This window comes from Sminthopsis crassicaudata, chromosome 4, assembly GCF_048593235.1.
Source record: "Sminthopsis crassicaudata isolate SCR6 chromosome 4, ASM4859323v1, whole genome shotgun sequence".
Taxonomy (NCBI): Eukaryota; Metazoa; Chordata; class Mammalia; order Dasyuromorphia; family Dasyuridae; genus Sminthopsis; species Sminthopsis crassicaudata.
Genome location: NC_133620.1, coordinates 300,154,284 through 300,175,775, shown reverse-complemented (window position 1 = coordinate 300,175,775; position 21,492 = coordinate 300,154,284).

The window sequence follows — 21,492 nt, the reverse complement described above, 5'->3', positions numbered from 1 at the left end:
TCATCATTTCTTATGTAATGCTAACATTCCTTTACCTTCATATATTGTCACATCTTGTTCAGCCACTCTCCAATTGATGGGCATCTACCGATTTTCCAGTTTCTATCATAAAAAAGAACAACTACAACTTGACACAGGGTCCTTTTCCCTCCCCTATAATTTCTTTGGGATACAGACTCCCCACCCCCCCGTAAGGCAATTGCCATTTCTCAAGGTATGTGCAATTTGATAGCCCTTTCTGCAAGGATCCAAATTGCTCTCCAGAATGGTTGAATCTAATGCTAAATGAGTGGATGAAACAACAAATTACAGAAACATTCCATAATTCCACCAAGAGAATTACAATCTGCAGCCAAAATAGTGAGTTCTTAAGGCAAATTTTTTTCTCTCCAAATAGGTATGTGAAAAAAATAGAGGACATCAATGACATGGACATGCAACTAAGCAAGTGAGGAAAAAAAGTAAAAGTCCCAATTAAATATCAAATTAGAAATCTCAAGGAGAGCTTAATGTGAAAATTAGAAAACGAATGAACTAATTAATGAGTAAAGCTAAGAGTTGGCTTTATGGGAAAAAGCAACAAAACAGATAAAACTTTGGCTAATTTGACAAGAAAAAGGAAAGAAAAAAATCAACATCAAAAATAAAAGGGCATAGAGAGCAATTTGGATCTATGCAAAAAATTGTGTATACCCTTTGATTCAGAAGGTTTTGTTCTGGGCTTCTATGTCCTAGAGATCCTAAAAGAGGGAAAGGGACCCATATGTGCAACAATGTTTTGTATTTGCAAGAAACTGGACATTGAGTGGCTGCCCCTAAGTTACAGAACGCCCAGATATGTTACGGTATATGAATTGTATGGAATATTAATGTTCCATAAGAAGCCATCAGCAGGTTGATTTCAGAAAGGCCTGGAGAGAGTTACATGAACTGATGCTAAGTGAAATGAACAGAACCAGGAGATCATTGTACATGGCAACAGCAAGAGTATACAATGATCAATTCTGATGGACATGGCACTTCACAATAATGAGGTGATTCAGAGCATTTCCAGTGACTTTGTGTTGAAGAGAACCATCTATGCCCAGAGAGAGCATTGTGGAAACTGAGTGCAGATCACAACATAGCATTCTCACTCTCCTTGTTGTTTGCATTTTATTTCTCATTTGTTTCTTTTTGATTTCATTTTTTTTTTTTTGTGCAGCAAGATAATTGCATAATATGTATGCACATATTGGATTTAATGTATATTGGATTATTATCTAAAGGAAGAGGTGGGGACAAGGGGGAATAATTGGAACACAGGCTTTTGCAAGGGTTAATGCTGAAAAATTATCAATGTATATCTTTTGAAAATTAAAAAGGTTTAATTAAAAAAATGAAAGGGGGGAATTCACCACCCATGACAAAGAAACTAAAGCAATGATTAGGAGCTATTTACCCAAACTTCTGGCAGGAAGTATGGTGATGTAAGCAAAATGGATGAATATTGAGAAAATTGTAATTTTATCTTTTTTCCCCCTTTCTTCCCCTATATATCTTCCAGGCAGGTTTCAGTTAAGCACATATATTTTTATGTACACACAATGTGTTTCTGGATATAACACATTCATGAACCCATGTATGTATACAGAAAATGATCAGATGCATATACTTACATACATATGTACACATGTGTTCATATAGACATTCATAACAATGACCTCTAAAACAATTTTATATACCTAAGTATAATGTAGATTTCTCTTTTAATTGAATCATTTTTTAAGTTTGACATTGTGTGAGATGAAGGATTAGTACCCCTAATTTATTTTGTCTTTTTTTGTTTGTTTTGCTGAGGCAATTGGGATTAAGGGACTTGGTCAGGGTCACACAGCTAAGAAGTATCAAGTGTCTGAGGCCAGATTTGAAATCAGATCTTCCTGCCTTCAGAAACTATATTTTATCCACTGCCCCACCTAGCTGCCCCCACCCTTAATTGTTTTTCTCAAAAATCCTCCTCCCTACCCCAATTGGCATCAGAGGTGCTCAGAGCAGAAAAGCAAAAACAATTCATTATGATCTCAGGAGACAGAGCTCCAGAAGACTGCTGTGTCAGTACAGCAGGGGAAAGCACAAGCTGCAAACACTGGATTATTATAGACCCTAACTGGGAAGTCCCCACTCACTTCTGACCTTTTCTCCCCTTAGCTGGGTGAGTTCAGGCTTCCATCCTAATGCAGAAATCTAATCTATCTCCTTTTCCCCAAGATTTTGCTTTCCTTTTGCCCTTTCCCTCCTCCCCAGTGTTTTCATTCTGATCACCACTTTCCTCAATCAGCTCTCCCCTTTAATAGCCCCTTCCCCACTTCTAAACCCTTTCCCCTTCTACTTCTGTTTTTCCTTCTATTACCCCTCACCCCCCACACTCTTTTTTCTCTTTTCCATTTCTCTCCTATTTCCCTATAGGGTGAGACAAGTTTCTTTGTGATGCATAATATGTATGATATTCTCTCTTTGAGTCAAATAGATGAGACTAAGATTCACAGAATGCTCATCCCCCTCCCTTCTTTCCCTCAATTGTAATAGATCTTTTGGGCCTCTTCATGACATGTTGTTTACACCATTTTACTTGCTGAACAGTTGATTTTTAGCAGCAAACCAAGTTCTTTTTCATTTCAGAATATTTTATTTGCTGATTTTGTTTCCTCGATAATTGAATTATTTCTTTCTAGCTACTTGCAGTATTTTCTTCTTAATCAGATAATTCTAGAATTTAAGTACAGTCTTCCTTGGAGTTTTCATTTTAGAGTCTCTTTTAGGAGGGGATAGATGGATTCTTTCTATCACTATTTTACCCTCTGGTTCAAGGACTTCAGGGTAGATTTCCTTGATGATTTCCAGAAAGATGCTGTCTAAGCTCTTTTCTTTAACATGATTTTCAGGTAGTCCAATAATTCTTAGATTGTCTCTCCTGGATCTTTTTTCTAGGTCAGTTGTTTTTCAGATGAGGGATTATACATTTCCTTCTTTTTTTTGGTGTTGTTTGATGGTTTCTTTGTGTCTCGTTGAGGCACTCACATTTGTTAAATTTTAATTTTTAGTCACTTATTTTCTTCGTTTAGCATTTTTTTCCACCTTGTTTTGCATTTGGTCAATAAAAGTTTTAAGGGAGTTGTTTTATTCATTGGATTTTTTTCCCATTTCACCAATTCTATTTTGGGGGAATTGTTCTCGGTTTTCATTTCACCAATTCTGTTTTTCAAGGAGTTGCTTTCTTTTTCCATTTCACCAAATTTATTTTTTAATGAGTGATTTGCTTCAGACAATTTTTGCATTTCCTTTTCCCTAGCTTTCAATCCCTTTCCCTATTTTTCTATTTTCTTCTAGTATCCTTTTTGAATTCTTCCAAGAGAGCCTTTTGAATCAGAGAGCAACTTATTTCACCCTTTGAGGCTCCAAGTGGAGTTCTTTTGCGTTTAGGGGCTGGTGTTGCCAGCTTCCTACCCATGCTGGGTAGACGTGGCCAAGTCCCATTTCTTATTCTGGGCCTCAGGGGCTCACTATTTCCTTTCTGTGGTTGTGTTGGACATTTCATAGCTAGCCTGCTAAAAACAGAAGAAAATGTCAAGGATATAATAGAAAATAATGACTTGGAAAATAGATTTTAGAAGAAACCAAAGCTTCAGAGTAGTGAAATGCCATGAGAAAAAAAAAACAGACAGAAAAAGGAGTCTAGACAGACCATGTCCACATACCATCAAAAGAAAAATGTCCAGATCTCGTAGAACCAAAGGGTAAATAAAGTAGAAAAAGAAAGAATCCACTGATCACATCCTCAAAGAAATCCCCTCAACTTAAAACTTTCAGGAACATCATTGCCAAAGGTCAGAGAGTCCAGGTGCAAGAGAAAAACACTTCAAATAGAAGATTTCCAGTGGGGATCATAACTGTACTGGTGCTTATTGCTTCTATTGTCAAAGAGAATAAGTGAACATCTTTGCAAGCAAGAAGAATGGGGAACAAGTGACACTTCAACCTCATTCTCCTCCAAAATGCTCAAAGGAAGGAAAATTCACACATATGCAACTAGGTACAGAATTCCATTTCACTTAACAAGGCAACATGAAGAAAAGTGGGGACAAGAGGAAGTTAAAGAAAAGGCAGATTAAGGTATTGTGGTACTGCTCATAGTGTTCAGTCCTTTCAATCTTTGGTGACTCTTTGTGATCCCTGAAATATGTTGTGGGAACACAAACCTGAGTTCTTAGGAACCCTTCCCTTTATGGGCATGTTCTATCTATACTGGCTAACTTGCTGTTCCTTGAACAGCCGAGCCCTGTTAACAGGAAAACTGTTCTCATGGGACACTAGGTGGTGAAGTGAAGAGGGTAGCACACCTGAAATCAGGAGGACCTGGGTTCAGATCTGACCTAAGATACTTGCTAGCAAGTCGTTCTACCCTGATTGCCTCCAAGAACCCAAAACTTCTCATGTTTGACAAAATGGAGTTCTTACTCAGTAGACTTAGTGCCTGAAGATCAGCTATAAACTCCTGTTCTAACAGTCCTTAACCCTTCAAACACTTGCAGTCTTTCTTGTCCTCTTTCAAATTACTCTTCTTTCTCTACCTTTATCCTCTGGGCGTCCTGGCTCCGTGCTTCCTTTCATAAAGAAAGTCCAGATCTGGAAAGATGTGCATGAACTGATTTTGAGTGAAACATGCAGAACCAGGAACACATTATATATACAATACCAGCAACAATGTTCAAGGATCAACTATGAAAGACTTGGTTCGTCCCAGAGTTTCAGTGATCCCAAGAAATCCCAATGGTCTTTGAAGAGGAGATATCATCTGCATCCAGAAAAAGAACTAAGGAGACTGAATGTAAACAACAGCTCTATTCACTTCTTTATTCTCTTTTATTTTTTTTCTCTCTCCCATGGTTGTTCCCTTTGGCTCTGATTTTTTTTCTCCCAATATGATTCACAAAACTATATGGGTTAAAAATAAAAGGGCATGATTTAACTGTTCTACTTTCCTCCAGTCTAGGATATTTATTTCTGTACCATTGGAAAGCACATATAACACAAAAGCAGCTTTACTTTGGTGCTCTGGAATAGATAATAACAGCATGGAATTATATTGTATTTAATTGATACTTTAACATATTAAACATATATTGGTCTACCTGCCATCTGGGAGAGAGAATGGCGGTTAAGAGGGGCAAAATTGGAACAAAAGGTTTGGCAGTTATCAATTCTGTAAAATTACCCATGCATATATCTGGTAAATAAAAAGTATAATTAAAAAAAATAACAGCTTATGATTTCTATTCCTGGTGAAAGACAATAGGTTATTGTAAAATTAGTTATTTCTGTGGGTGAGCATCATTCTCACACACACACACACACACACACACACACAGAGAGAGAAAATTCCATCTTTTATCTCTGAACCTTGTCAATAATTATCTCCTTTTCGTGGAACATCCTCTCTTCTAACCTCCATCTCTTTTAATTCCTGACTCACTTTAAATCTAAGGCAAAAATATCAGTTTATGGAAGAATTCCTATGTTTACCCTGCCAGATGCTAATGGTTTCTTCTTTAAGATTATCTGAAAATAAATATTTTTCAGTAGGTTCAATCAGGTCCAATTCTTTATGATTCCATTTGACTTGGATGTGTTTTTTGGAAAAGATATGGGAGTGGTTTGCCATTTCCTTCTCCAGGTCTTTTGACAGATGGGGACACTGAGGTAAACAGTATTATGTAATCTGTCCAGGGTAGAACTAGTAAGTATCTGAGGCTGGATTTGAATTCAAGCTATCTCAATTCCAAGCCTACTTCTCTGCACCACCTAGCTGCCTTTTCTTAAATTTATTTATTGTTTATGTGCCTTTTGGCATATACATTGTCTTCCTTTTTTTTTTTTTTGCATGAGTAATTTTTTTAATAATATTATCCCTTGTATACATTTTTCCAAATTATCCCCCCTCCCTCTACTCCCTCCCCTTGATGACAGGCAATCCCGTACATTTTACATATGTTATAATATGACTTAGATACAATATATGTGTGTAAATACCATATTCTTGTTGCACATTAAGTATTAGATTCCGAAGGTATAAGTAACCTGGGTAGATAGACAGTAGTGCTAACAATTTACATCCACTTCCCAGTGTTCCTTCTCTGGGTGTAGTTATTTCTGTCCATCATTGATCAACTGGAAGTGAGTTGGATCTTCTTTATGTGGAAGATATCCACTTCCATTAGAATACATCTTCATACAACATTGAAGTGTACAGAGATCTTCTGGTTCTATTCATTTCACTCAGCATCAGTTGATGTAAGTCTCTCCAAGCCTCTCTGTATTCCTCCTGCTGGTCATTTCTTACAGAGCAATAATATTCCATAACCTTCATATACCATAATTTACCCAACCATTCTCCAATTGATGGACATCCATTCATCTTCCAGTTTCTAGCTACTACAAAAAGAGCTGCCACAAACATTTTGGCACATATAGGTCCCTTTCCGCTCTTTAGCATTTCTTTGGGATATAAGCCTAATAACAACATTGCTGGGTCAAAGAGTATGCACAGTTTGATAACTTTTGGGGCATAGTTCCAAATTGCTCTCCAGAATGGCTGGATTCTTTCACAGTTGTGAAACCAACAATGTATTAGTGTCCCAGTTTTCCCACATCCTCTCCAACATTCATCATTATTTGTTCCTGTCATCTTACCCAATCTGACAGGTGTGTAGTGGTATCTCAGAGTTGTCTTAATTTGCATTTCTCTGATCAATAATGATTTGGAACACTCTTTCATATGAGTGGATATAGTTTCAATTTCATCATCTGAGAATTGTCTGTTCATATCCTTTGACCATTTATCAATTGGAGAATGGTTTGATTTCTTATAAATTAGGGTCAGTTCTCTATATTTTGGAAATGAGACTTTTGTCAGAACCTTTAAATTTAAAAATATTTTCCCAATTTATTACTTCCCTTCTAATCGTGTTTGCATTAGTATTGTTTGTACAGAAACTTTTTAGTTTGATGTAATCAAAATCTTCTATTTTGTGATTAACAATGATCTCTAGTTCTCCTCTGGTCATAAATTCCTTCCTCCTCCATAGGTCTGAGAGGTAGACTATTTTCTCTTTCTCTAATCTATTTATTATCTCATTCTTTATGCCGAAATCATGGACCCATTTTGATCTTATCTTGGTATATGGTGTTAAGTGTGAATCCATATCCAATTTCTGCCATATTAATTTCCAGTTTTCTCAACAGTTTTTTGCAAATAATGAATTTTTATACCTAATGTTGGTATCTTTGGGTTTGTCAAAGATTAGATTGCTATAGATGTACCCTTTTTTGTTTTTTGTATCTAATCTGTTCCACTGATCTACTGGTCTATTTCTTAGCCAATACCAAATACTTTTGGTGACTGCTGCTATATAATATAGCTTTAGTTCAGGTACACTTAGACCGCCTTCCTCTGACTTTTTTTTCATTAGCTCCCTTGCAATTCTCGACCTTTTATTCTTTCATATGAATTTTGTTGTTATTTTTTATACGTCATTAAAATAGTTTCTTGGTAGTCTGATTAGTATAGCACTAAATAAATAGATTAGTTTGGGGAGTATTGTCATCTTTATTATATTCGCTCGGCCTATCCAAGAGCACTGAATGTCTTTCCAATTATTTAAATTGACTTTATTTTTGTGGCAAGTGTTTTGTAATTTTTCTCTTATAATTCCTGACTATTCTTTGGTAGATGGATTCCCAAATACTTTATACTCTCAACATTTGTTTGGAATGGAATTTCTCTTTGTATCTCTTACTGTTGCATTTTGTTGGTGATATATAAAAATGCTGAGGATTTATGTGGATTTATTTTGTATCCTGCCACTTTGCTGAAATTCTGAATTATTTGTAATAGCTTTTTAGCAGAGTCTTTGGGGTTCTCTAAGTATACCATCATGTCACCTGCAAAGAGTGATAGTATGATTTCCTCATTTGCTTCTCTAATTCCTTGAATGTCTTTCTTGGCTCTTATTGCCGAGGCTAGCGTTTCTAGTACTATATTGAATAGCAATGGTGATAGTGGGCAAACTTGTTTCACTCCTGATTTTACTGGGAAAGGTTCCAGTTTATTTCTATTGCATATTATGCTGACTGACTGTCGTAAATGTATGCTCCTGATTATTCTAAGGAATAGTCCATTTATTCCTCTACTCTCAAGCGTTTATTATAGGAATGGATGTTGGATTTTGTCAAATGCTTTTTCTGCATCTATTGAGATGATCATATGGTTTTTATTAATTGGATTATTAATATGGTCAATTATACTAATAGTTTTCCTAATATTAAACCAGCCCTGCATTCCTGGAATAAATCTTACTTGATCATAGTGTATTATCCTGGGGATGATTTTCTGAAGTCTTTTTGCTAATATCTAATTTAAGATCTTAGCATCAATATTCATTAAGGAAATTGGTCTATAATTTTCTTTCTCAGTTTTCAATCTACCTGGTTTAGGTATCAGTACCATGTCTGTGTCATAAAAGGAGTTTGGTAGGACTCCTTCATCCCCTATTTTTCAAATAGTTTATATAGCATTGGGGCTAATTGTTCTTTAAATATTTGGTAGAATTCACATGTAAATCCATCTGATCCTGGGGATTTTTTCCTGGGGAGCTGATTAATAGCTTGTTCTATTTCTTTTTCTGAAATGGGACTATTTAAGCAATTTGTCTCCTCCTCTGTTAATCTAGGAAGCCTATATTTTTGGAGAAAGTCATCCATTTCACTTAAGTTATCAAATTTATTGGCATAAAGTTGGGCAAAGTAACTCATTATTTCTCTAATTTCCTCTTCATTGGTGGAAAGATCCCCCTTTTCATTTGTAAGACTAACAATTTGATTTTCCTCTTTCCTTTTTCTGATCAGATTTATCAAAGGTTAATCTGTTTTATTGGCTTTTTCATAAAACCAACTCTTGGTTTTATTTATTAATTCAATAGTTTTTTTTTACTTTCAATATTATTGATTTCTCCTTTTAATTTTTGTATTTCAAGTTTAATTTTTGGTTGGGGGTTTTTAATTTGGTCTTTTTCTAGCCTTTTAAGTTGCAAGCCCAATTCGTTAATCTTCTCTTTCTCTATTTTCTTCAAATAAGCCTCTAAAGATATAAAATTTCCTCTTATTACTGCTTTAGCTGCATCCCATAGATTTTGGTATGATGTCTCATCATTGTCATTATCTTGGGTGAAATTATTAATTGTTTCTATAATTTGCTCTTTCACCCAGTCATTCTTTAAGATGAGATTATTCAGTTTCCAATTACTTTTTGGTCTATTTACCCCTAACTTCTTACCGAATGTAGTTTTTATTGCATTGTGATCTGAGAAGAAGGCATTTATTATTTCTGCCTTCCAATATTTAATTTTGAGATCTTTATGTCCTGATATATGGTCAATTTTTGTATAGGATCCATGAACTGCTGAGAAGAAAGTATATTCCTTTTTATTGCCATTCAGTTTTCTCCCAAGGTCTATCATACCTAGTTTTTCTAATGTTCTATTTACTTTTTTAATTTCTTTCTCATTTGTTTTGTGGTTTGATTTGTCTAAATCTGAGAGTGCAAGGTTGAGATCTCCCACTATTATAGTTTTACTGTCTATTTATTCTTGCAGTTCTCTTAACTTTTCCTTTAGAAAGTGAGATGCTATACCACTTGGTGCATATATGTTTAGTATTGATATGGCTTCATTATTTATGCTACCTTTTAGCAGGATATAGTTTCCTTTCTTATCTCTTTTAATTAGATCAACTTCTGCTTTTGCTTGATCTGAGATAAGGATAGCTACCCCTGCTTTTTTGGCTTTACCTGAAGTCTAATAGATTCTGCTCCAACCTTTTATCTTTACTCTGTATGTATCTCCCTGTTTAAGTGTGTTTCCTATAAACAAGATATTGTAGGGTTCTGATTTTTGATACAGTCTGCTATCCGTCTCCGTTTGATGGGAGCGTTCATCCCATTCACATTTACAGTTAAAATTTCTAATTCTGTATTTCCTGCCATCATATTATCCCCAGATTATGCTTTTTCCCTTGACCCCCCTTAATCCTTTCCACTATATTTTCCTTTTCCTTTTCCCTTTTCATCTTCCCCCTTTTAATGAGGTGAGAGAGAATTCTCGGAAAAACAAATATATCAATTATTTACTCTTTGAGCCTCTTCTGATGAGAGTCAGATTCACACAATGTTTCTCCCCCTCTATAAATTTCCTGAGATATGGTATATTTTCTATGCTTCTTCCTGAGATGTAGTTTCCCTATTTTTATCACTCCTTCCCCTTTTTCTGATACTACCCCCTTCCCTTTACTACACCCCCCTTTTTATATCAGTAAAATCAAATTATCCCTGCGGACTTTCTATATATCTACAACAGAGACACAGTTCTCAAGGGTTCTGTGTACCTTTTTCTGTTTCTCTTCAGTCTTGTGGATGTAGATCAAATTTTTTGTTTAAGTCTGGTTTTTTTCTTAGAAGCATATGGAATTCCTCTATTTCATTGAATGACCATCTTCTTCCATGGAAAAAAATGCTAAACTTAGCTGGGTAGTTTATTCTTGGTTGCAATCCTTGATCTTTTGCCTTTTGGAATTATCAGGTTCCCGGCCCTGCGATCTTTTAATGTGGAGGCAGCCAGATCTTGAGTGACCCTTATTGTGGCACCTTGGTATTTAAATTGTTTTTTTCTAGCTGCTTGCAAGTTTTTCTCCTTTTTGTGGTAATTCTGCAGCTTAGCCACAATATTGCGTGGTGTTCTTTTTTTAGGGTCTATTTCAGAAGGAGTTTGATGAATTCTTTCGACGTCTATTTTCCCTTCTATTTCTATTATCTCTGGTCAGTTTTCTTTAATGATTTCCTGTAAAATACAATCTAGGCTCTTTTTTTGGTCATAGTTTTCGGGAAGTCCAATGATCCTCAGATTATCTCTCCTAGATCTCTTTTCCAGGTCTATAGGTTTTCCCAGTAAGTATTTGACGTTATTCTCCAGCTTTTCTTTTCTTTCTTTTTTTTTTTTTTTGTTTTGTTTTGTTTGACTGATTCTTGGGTTCTCAATGAATCATTCATTTCTATTTGTTCTGTCCTGAATTTTAAGGAGATATTTTCTTCATTCACAGTTTTTAGTCCTTTTTGTAAATGCCCAATTTTTTTTAAATGAATTATTTTTCTCTATTGAATTTTTTCCATTTCCCTAATTTATTATTTTTAGAGAATTATTTTCTTTTTCTAATTCAGAAATCCTATTTTCTGGAGACTTTTTTTATCTTTTCCAATTCAGAAATCCTACTTTCCTGTGATTTTTTAACCTTTTCTAATTCACAAATTTTGTTTCCCTGAATCTCCTGTGAATTCTTTATTTTTTCCAACTCCAATTTCAGAACGTTGTTATTCTCTATCATAGCTTCTCTGTCCTTTCCCCATTTTTCTTCAAACTCTCTTAATTTTTTAATAGTCTCTTCTGGGATAGAGTTATGCTATGGGGGGCAGGTATCATTGCCCTTTGTAGTGTTATCTGCTGATTCTCTGCTGTTAACTTCCTCGGGGTTGGATACCCGCTCTTTCTCTGTGTAGAAAGAATCGATCATTCTTCTTGGCTTTTTGCTCACAGTTAAAAAATCTTTTGGGGTCTGTCCCTGGGGTAAGAAGTTTATTTATTTATTTCTTTACCAGCTTCCTCCCAGACCAGATGCATGCAGCGGCTCCTGGGCCTGAGCTAAGAGAGAGCTCTGGGAGAGAGTTCCCCTCCCCCTCCCTGGAAGTGCCTCCGAGGTGATTAGCAGGGCTGTGCTTTGAGGGCGCTGTGTGTCCTAGCGACTTTCCTGAGGTTTAAGACTGAGCAGTAAAGGCGACACAAAGCCCTGCCTATGCATCCCGGTGGAGCGTGGATGTCAGCAGCAGGTGATGTGAAAAGCCCCTGCGCTCAAACTGGAAGTGTCTGCCCAGAAACCACGGTCCCTATTTCAAAGGGTCAGCTTCTCTGGGACTTCCATGGCTGAGTTCCACAGCCTCCAGCCGAGCAAGGCACTATGAGTTACCACTGGCTTTTCAATCTCTTAACTACCCCGAGGTGAGGCCCCAGACAGCCTATGTCGGCCACACCCACAGTGCCAAGATCTATTGAGCCACTTCCAGATTGGGGTGGTTCTAGTATCTGGCTTTACGTTTTAAAGTGGCTTGATTTCTCTTCTGAACTGCTGTTTTATAAGTAGAGAAGAGCGAAAAGCCTGTGCCAGATTCTTCTATCTCAGTGGCTTCTCTGGTTCCAGAGCCCTCCCCAGCTAGATCAGCTCAGTGTGCTACCTTCCAACCATCTGTGCTGGCCTCTTCTTTTTTTTTCCTCCCCTGGGAACTGACCTTTTCTGTTGAAAATCCAGATTCTCTTCAGCTGGTAAGTCTTGCTTCCAGTCCTTGTGGTTTCTATCAGTCCAGCGTTATTTTTGAGGCTGATTTGACTAATTGGTAATGAGGGAAGAAGGGAGCTTATAAAATCTCCTGTATCTTCTCCGCCATCTTGGCTCCGCCCCCTGTCTTCCCTTTTAAAAAAAAAATAAGTTCTTTGAAGGTAGGGACTCTTGCTGCTTTTTCTTTATATCTCTGGTTCTTAACTTGTAGTACATTTTATTTTATTTTTTTTCTTATTTATTTAATTTAATTTAATTTTATAATTATAACTTTTTTTTTTGACAGTACATATGCATGGGTAATTTTTTTACAGCATTATCCCTTGCACTTACTTGTATTCAGATTTTTTCCCTTCCTCACCCAACCCCCTCCCCCAGATGGCAGGCAGTCTTATACATGTTAAATATATTACAGTATATTCTAGATACAATATATGTGTGTAGAACCGAATTTCTTGTTGCACAGGAAGAATTGGATTCAGAAGGTAAAAATAACAGTTTACACTCATTTCCCAGTGTTCCTTTTCTGGAAGCAGCTGATTCTGGCCATCATTAATCAATTGGAATTGGATTAGCTCTTCTCTATTTTGAAGATATCCACTTCTGTCAGCATACTGAAAGGGACCCTAAAATCAAAACACCAAGAAATACAGTGGCCAAGTTCAAAAACCATCAGACGAAGGAAAAAATATTGGAAGCTGCAAGCAAAAAGCAATTCAGATATAGGGGAGCCACAATAAGGATAACCCAGGATCTCACAGCGTCCACATTAAAAGAACGAAAAGCCTTGAACATCATGTTCCACAAGGCTAAGGAACTTAGTATGCAGCCAAGAATACCTTACCCAGTAAAAATGAGCATCATTTTGCTGGGAAGAAGATGGAATTTTAAAGAAATAAATGAATTCCATCTACTCTTGATGAAAAAACCAGACCTACATAAAATGTTTGATCTTCCAATACAGAACTCAAGAGATTTCTAAAAAGGGAAAAAGAAATCTTGAGAACTATATGTCACTATGTAAAAAATATGTAAAGAACATATGTATAATTTGTCCTTGAAACTAGAGGTGGAAAGGAAATTATGTCATAAAAAAGTATAAAGCGGTGGTACTACATCTCATGAAGAGGCAAAGCTAACCTATTATATCTGAGAGAAAGAAAGGAGGGAGATGAACATAGTGTGTATCAATAGGCATATTTGATTTATAGTGAAACTTCTTCCACTTCATTGAAAAGTGAGAGGGAAGGAGTAAGCTAAGAGGAAGGGAATACAGAAATTGTGAGGAATAGGGTTAAAATAAGGGGAGGAACTTTAAGGTGGGGGAGGGATACTAAAAAGGGAGGGCTGTGAAAAGCAAGTGGTGTTCATAAGTTTAATACTGGGTAGAGCGGTAAGAGGGAAGGAAAGGAGAAAAGCATAAGCAGGGGTTAACAGCATGGCAAGCAATACAGTATTAGCCATTCTAATATTACACATATACGCACCAAATGGTGCAGTTCAATAAAATTTAAAGGAAAAACCCCAACAAAATACATAAACCTTTAGTTAATTTGATTTTAAAAAGGAAAGAGGAAAATCCAATAATTAGTCCAAAAAATGAAAAGGGAGAATGTTCACCAATGAAGAGGAAATTAGAGCAATAATTAGGAGTTACTTTGTCCAACTTCATGCCAATGAATTTGACAACCTAAAGGAAATGGACGAATATCTACAAAATTACACACTGTGAGATGAACAGAAGAAGAAATAAATTAGTTGCCCACTTAAAAAGACAAAATTTACAAATGTAATACTTTTTGACATCATAAATCAGACATTAAGAATATACCCTGAAAGTGTTACAAAACACACGTGTGCACACACACACACACACGCAAACACACACACACACAAACACACACACACACACACAAACGCACACACACACGTGTAGCCTTTCAAGGCTACTTTATGCTGTCTTTTCTTGTTGAGTCATTTCAGGTTTCCCCGCCTCTTTGTGACCTCACTTGGAGCTTTCTTATAGTACTGAAGCAGTTTACCATTTTTTGCCAGTTTCTTTTATAAGTGAGATAACTGAGGCAAATAGAATTAAATCACTTGCACAGGGTCCCACAGCTAGTACATGTTTGAGGCCAGATTTGAATTGGGCAAAGTCACTTTTCCTGACTCCCAGCTCAGTATTCTAATCCTTTTTAGCACCTAGCAAGCAGACATTGAGAAAAGATATTGAAGCAAACTAATTGTCTACTGATAGGAAACTAGGAAAATTATTGATGGTACATGAATGGAATGGGATATTATAATGTATAATTAAGAACAGCAAGTATGAGAAATATAGTGAAATGTGAAAGAAACCGCAGTTCTCCAAAGAAGAAAATTCTCCAGTAGAAACCTTTTCCCACCCCTTAATGCCTTTTTCTTTGATGTGATCACATCAGAGTCCATTCACAATCACATCCCCAGTCCCTGTGATGCTCCCCTCTATCTGTCCCAGTGTCAGATACAGTTTGCAAGAGTTACAGATATAGCTCTTCCATTTAGGGATGTAAACAGTTTAACTTTTAAATATAGATATTTCCCCCTGTTAAACCTTCCTTTAGTTCTCTTGAGTTCTGTGTTTGCAGGTTAAATTTCCTGTTTCATTCTGGTTTTTTCAGTAGAAAGGACTGAAAGTCTTGACTTCAGTGAAGATCCACCTCCCCCCCTGAAAGATGATGCTGAGTCTCCTCGTTAATCCTGGATTGTAAGCCCAGCTCCTTTGCTTTCCGGAATATGGTATTGCAGGTCCTCTGATCCTTTATTGTACAAGCTACCAGGTCCTGGGTAATCCTGACTGTTTCTCCTTGCTTGCAGTATTTTTGCCTTTAGATTGGATTTTTGCAGCAATGCTCCTTGGGATTTTCCTTGTAGGATCTCTTTCCAGAGGTGATTGATGAATTCTTTCAGGGAGTATTTCCCCCTGCATTTCTGGAATACCAGGCAAGTTTTCCTTAAGGATCTCTTGTAGAATGCTATCCAGGCTCTCTTCTTTTCTTGGCCTTCAGGTAGGCCAATACTTTTTACATTGTCTCTTCTGGATCTATTTTCCAGGTCAGCTATTTTGTGAATAAGGTATTTCACATTTTCTTCCATGTTTTCATTCTTTTTAATTAGTTTGATTGATTGTGGCTGTCTCACAAAGTCATTAGCTTCCATTTGCCTGGTTTGAGTTTGTACTGTTTTACTCTCTTTTTTCTGATCCTGTGTATCTTTTTTTTAATCCTCCTTTAGAAGGAGTTGTTTTATTCATTTTTGTTCTTATGTGACCCTAACCTAATCCACTGATCGATCAGCTTCTCTGTTTCTTAGCCAGTACCAAATGGTTTTGGTGACTGCTGCTTAATAATATCATGTTAGATCTGGAAAGCTAGGTCACCTTCATTTTCATTTTTTCCCCCATCAATTCCCTTGAAATTCCTGATCTTTTGTTCTTCCAGAGGAACGTTTGTTATTATTTTTCTAGCTCGGTATTTTGTTGGAATTTTGATTGGTAGAGTATAATAACAGAATGAGTAGGTGAATTTAGATGGAATTCTTTTTATTGTATTAGCTCAGCCTACCCATGAGCACTTGATATTCTTCCAATTGTTTCGATCTGACTTTCTGTGTATGGTAAGTGCTTTGTCATTGCGTTCATATAGTTCCTGACTTGGACTTGGGAGGTGAACTCCCAAATATTTTATATGATCTACAGTGATCTTCAGTGGAATTTCTTTTTGAATATTTTGGTGCTAGACTTTGTTGGTGACATATAGAAATGCTGATAATTTATGTGGAGTTATTTTGTATCTTGCAACTTTCCTAAAGCTGTTCATTGGTCCTAGTATTTTTAGGTTATTCTCTTGGATTCTCAAGTATACCATCATCTGAAGACAGTGATAATTTTGTTTTTTCATTAACTACTCTAATTCCTTTAACATGCCCCAAACTCAAACTATAAGGTTACTTCACAAAACTTCCCACCTTATAAACTTTCCTAGTACTGTTGAGGATGCCACTGATCCTGCTAGGTAACCAGACTCAAAGCCTCCATGGCAGTGTTGAATCCTCACTCTCTCTCCACCCTCACATCCCCCACACCATCAGTTTTTAGCTAATACAATAAAAAGAATTCCATCTAAATTCACCTACTCATTCTGTTATTATACTCTACCATTATAGACACCCTTGTGGCATCTGGGATTGTTACTACCATGGGGCAAATACTCATCATCCCTTGTAACAATAGCTGCATTTCTCCTCATAGCAGTCCTTCCTCCACTCAACTGTGCATTAATCTTCCCAAAACACAGATCCATGTCCCTTCCCTCAACCCCCAATTCAATAATCTTCAGAGACCGGACCATGCCCTGTATGATCAAAGAGAGAATTTTGTGTAGCATTCCAAGGCCTTCACCAATGACCACCCTCCCCTTTCCAGTCTCCTTAACCTTTATTCCCTTCCATTTACTATGGAATCCAGGGAAAGGGAACTCCCTGCTTTGCAGTACCTGCAAAGGGCATAGATCTAGGAAGTGGCAGAAATAGAACTAGGGTCTATCAGATCACATTGCCCACAATAACCCCCAAAGCCCACCCAAACTAGCCCATCCGCATCCTATCCTCTTTCCAGGCTCTTTGCACCTTCTATCCCATCTCACCATCCTCAGTGATTGAGTGACACTAGGCTCCTTGCTGCTTTTCAAATGAAACCCTCCCTCTCCTTTATCCTGTGCATTGGCCCTGGTTGTCCCTCATCCCTGAAAGACTGTCCTTCCTCAACTCTTCCTCCTGAATTCCTGTCTTCCTTCAAGTCCCTGCTGAAATGCCACCTTGACCTGTTACTCCTTCTTTTGAATGCCTTCTTTCATGGGTGATCTCCAATGCACTTCTAGACAGCTAGGGGAAGAAAGGACCAGGGGAAATCTTAGGCTGACTGGGAGGAAGGTCAAAAGGACTCTGACTATGTCACAACGAATAGGAATGTTGCCTTCAGTCAGAGAGGCTCATAAAGATGAAAAGGACCAATGCAGGAGCTGCTCCCCACCAAAGAGATTATTCTGCTCCTTCCAAATTCTCCATGAGATTAGTTAATGAACTCTCTCCTTCTATTGGGAGATTTTCAGGAGATAACAAGCTGCTTGGGTTGGATTGCAACCCACTTGATGGAAGTGCAGATGGAAATTAAGGGAGCAAAAGCTCTAAGCCTTTCATAATCACTTCCTATGTATCAGGCATGATACTAAATGTTTTACAAGGACTTCTCATTGAATTCTCACAAATCTAGGGCACTTTGGATTTGAAGAAGCGGAGGCAGGCTGAGATGAGGAGGATTTCCTAAGGATCACACAGCTAGTCAAATAGGAGCATGGACTTGATCTGAGGACTTCCTGATTTCTGAGCTCTGTACAACAACTCCAGCCCTGTGCCTAATAATCAGAGTCAAGGGTGTGACTGAATAGGAAGAAAAAAGGGTTAGGGAAGACAGAGAAGAGGAAAAGGAGGAAGGTGGCAATTTTGTTGCCCGATCAATAAAGATAGCCACATTATCTGTCCTTGATTGGATATGTATCCGAGAGGAAAACAGCTGAATCAAAAAATTTCTACAGAAGCATATGAATTTCCCCTTATCTCTCTACCCTGGACACAAAAATATTATTCCTTATTAATGAATGGGCAATCAGACAGAGACCAGCATTTGAAAAGTTTAGCTTTGAGAGATATTTTGAATCTTTGGTAAAGATACTATGTAGGCGTAAGAGTGGCAAAAAATATTTAGTGAGAATAACTGGGAAATATATAGTTTGAAAGCCCATGAAGGGAGAGCATGGCTTGTGTTCAGGATACTAGCAAGCTTTCTCTTTCTGAACAAATGACAGAGGTGACTGGAGGGAGGTGACTGGTATGAAGGAAAAATGGTGACTTGTGATGTCACTTGTACCTCACCCACTCTTACCAAGATAAAAGGCCAGGAGAGTCACCAGTCCTGTTGAATGACTGGGAGAGTGAGTGAGAGTGTGAGCGGTTGAGCGACAGAGAGAGGGAGAGAGACAAACCGATTCAGACAAAGAGAAGAGAGAGTAGAGAGGAGAGGAGAGGCGGAGGAGGAAGTGGTGGAGGAGGAGGGGGGGAAATAGAACATCGGAGGAGGGAGGAGGACAAAGAGGAGGAGGAGGAGGAGAGGGAGATAGAACATCACTAGAACATCGGAGGAGGAGAGGGAGATAGAACATTTATAGAACATCGGAGGAGGAGAGGGAGATAGAACATTTATAGAACATCGGAGGAGGAGAGGGAGATAGAACATTTATAGAACATCGGAGGAGGAGAGGGAGATAGAACATTTATAGAACATCGGAGGAGGAGAGGGAGATAGAACATTTATAGAACATCGGAGGAGGGAGGCAGGAGGAGATAAAAGAGCAGAGGAGAGAGAGTAGAGAGGAGCAGGGAGAGGAGCAAAAGAGGAGAGAGTGAGAGTGGAAGAGTTCCTGTTCCTCAGGAGGTAAGAGGCTTTATGGTAACTTTTTGGTGGGAGTGGGGATACCAGAAAATGTATAGAAGGAGGAATGGGGGAGTTTGTATCTCTGGGGAGGCGTCTGTTTTTCTGGAAGTACATTCTCTCTAGAGATCAATGTGAGAGACACTTGTTATGCCCGCACTAGGAGATGGAAAGGCTCCTTCTCTTTTCCCTCCTCAATGGGAGAAGAGCTGAGATACCATTCATATCTCCTCTCCTCTAGACTTTGGGGAGATTAACACAAAGCCCCAAGACAAAATGGATTTTTGTTTTATCCCTAATCAGCTCCTATATTCTCTTATATCCAAGTAAATCCTGTACAGCCTTTGGAGAAATGCATCTGCAAGTTAGGATGATCTGAAGTTCAATGAGTGTCCCTGAGACAAAGTCACTTCACCTGTTTGCTCCCAGGATTGTTGTGAGGATTAAATGACAGGTGTCCTTAAAGGCCATTTAGCACGGTGCAGAGGACAAAGTTGGTATTTCATCTTATTTTCTCCTTCTTGATGCCAATCTGAGGCTGCCTCCAGGTCCTAATGGCACAGAATGAGCTTCCAAGCAACACCCCAGCCCCAGCCCACCCAGTTTGTGGATCAAGCTGAACCCCAGGACACTTGTGGAAACAGTTCTGATCTTTTTTCTGACAAGTGACCTTCTGACAACTGGGGGAGCCTATCTGACCTTTCTTCAAACCATATTTTTAATTCATCACAAATAATTCTCCGCAATCTCAACATTTTCATATATTTCATTGCTTTCTTAAATTGGACGGGTGGGCACAATTGTTCATCCTATGAGTAGATATGAAATGTAGGCATGAAAAATCTGTTTCTCACAGCAATGGGGTCCCCCAGGAGTCATTTCTTCTTCAGAGAGCTGGTTTGCTTCAAGGCACTGAAAGAGTTAAGGCAGGCTTATTCAGGGCACAACTATAGGTTAGCAATTTCAAGTCCCTCCTTCTGGCCCTTCTGACCCACACTCTCCCCACTACTAGGATCCAGTCTCTTGTGGATTTGAGAATACAAGTAGGAGAGAATTCTTTGTGCAGGATGGGAACCAATGAGCTAATGAACTGAACAGGTCCATCGGTGATTGTGAAATCAAAGACTATTGGAACTACCCCCAAAATTTTGTGATTTGAGAAGTCTGGAAAGAGCTGCCCACTTTCCATTAGCAAAATGCCACCTGAAATCACAGCCAAGAAATGAACTTGACCTTGAGAGATTCATCCTTTTTTTGACTAACAGACACTTGGCTATAATGTTTCATCTTTTTAGTTTTCCTGTGGTCATACAAGGGAGTCTCTCAGTTGCCTCACTTCCGGATCCTTTAATGATGAGGAGAGAGGCAAAATGGATTGGAGAAGGGGGGAAATCAGGAAAGGAACCTGAAAGAATTGATCACTTTCATGCATCGTGTTAAGGCTGCCTTACTTACTGCCCAAGCAGAGTAAACACAGCAAAGCAAGCTCTGGGCTGTGCTACCTTAGCTATCAGGGCCTTGAGGGCCTGCTCCTCCTTTAGTTGGGTGGATGGGGTAGTGGTGGCAATAAAAGTTTGTAGGACTTATTACTTGACTCTTTTTTCCCCCAGGAAACATCTGAAGCGGTATGGGGAAAAGATATAGAATCGTCCCTATTGGTGAGAATCAGTCAACCAGCAATTAGCAATACTTGTTCAAGATACAAAAGCTTCACAAATACAAAAAACCTAAACTAGAACATACCAGATCAATACAGAGTACAGAGACAGTCACATGAGAATGCATAATCCTAATAGAACAGCTGGAGTCCTGTAGGAAAGAGGTGTACAGGGTCATGAGGTTGATGGCAAGGAGACTAAAGGAAAGCAAGCCTCTGGGGTTGGAGAGTTGTAGAGGAAGGGCTTAGAACCTGCAGAACCTAATGGATGAAATGTGGGCAAAGTAAGAGAAAAGGGTAGGGGATGACTGATCCTGCAAAGCTGGGTGCCCGGAGTAGAGAATTTCAGACAAGGGGAGAGTTTGGGGGACCAAGATTATGCAATGTGCTTTGGACACATGGATTTTCAGCTGCAAATTGGCTCAGATTCAACATGGGCAACAGAATTATATGGGAATTGGGGAGCACAGCTGAGGAGGTAGACTCCAGCCCCATCAACATAGCTGGGAGTGTTTTGCTTAGAGATGACAATTGGGTCTCATCAGTTTCCAGGACATAGATGACTGGTGACACAGGCATAAAGGGGTCCTCCCCAGGGTCCATGACATGAATAAAGATCCAGTCAAAGAGCCAAGCAGGACACACAAGTCAGTAAAAAACCCAGAGATGGCAGAATCTGGAAAACTCTGAAAAGAGAGGGAGAAGAAAAGGCAGTCACTCCCAAAAATGCTGCCAGAGAGATGCTGAAGGAGGAGAATTAGACAGGGCTCTTTCAGCTTTTGCACTACAGAAGTTATCAGTCACTGCATTTCAATGAGTAAAACTCATCTGAATGAGGAGG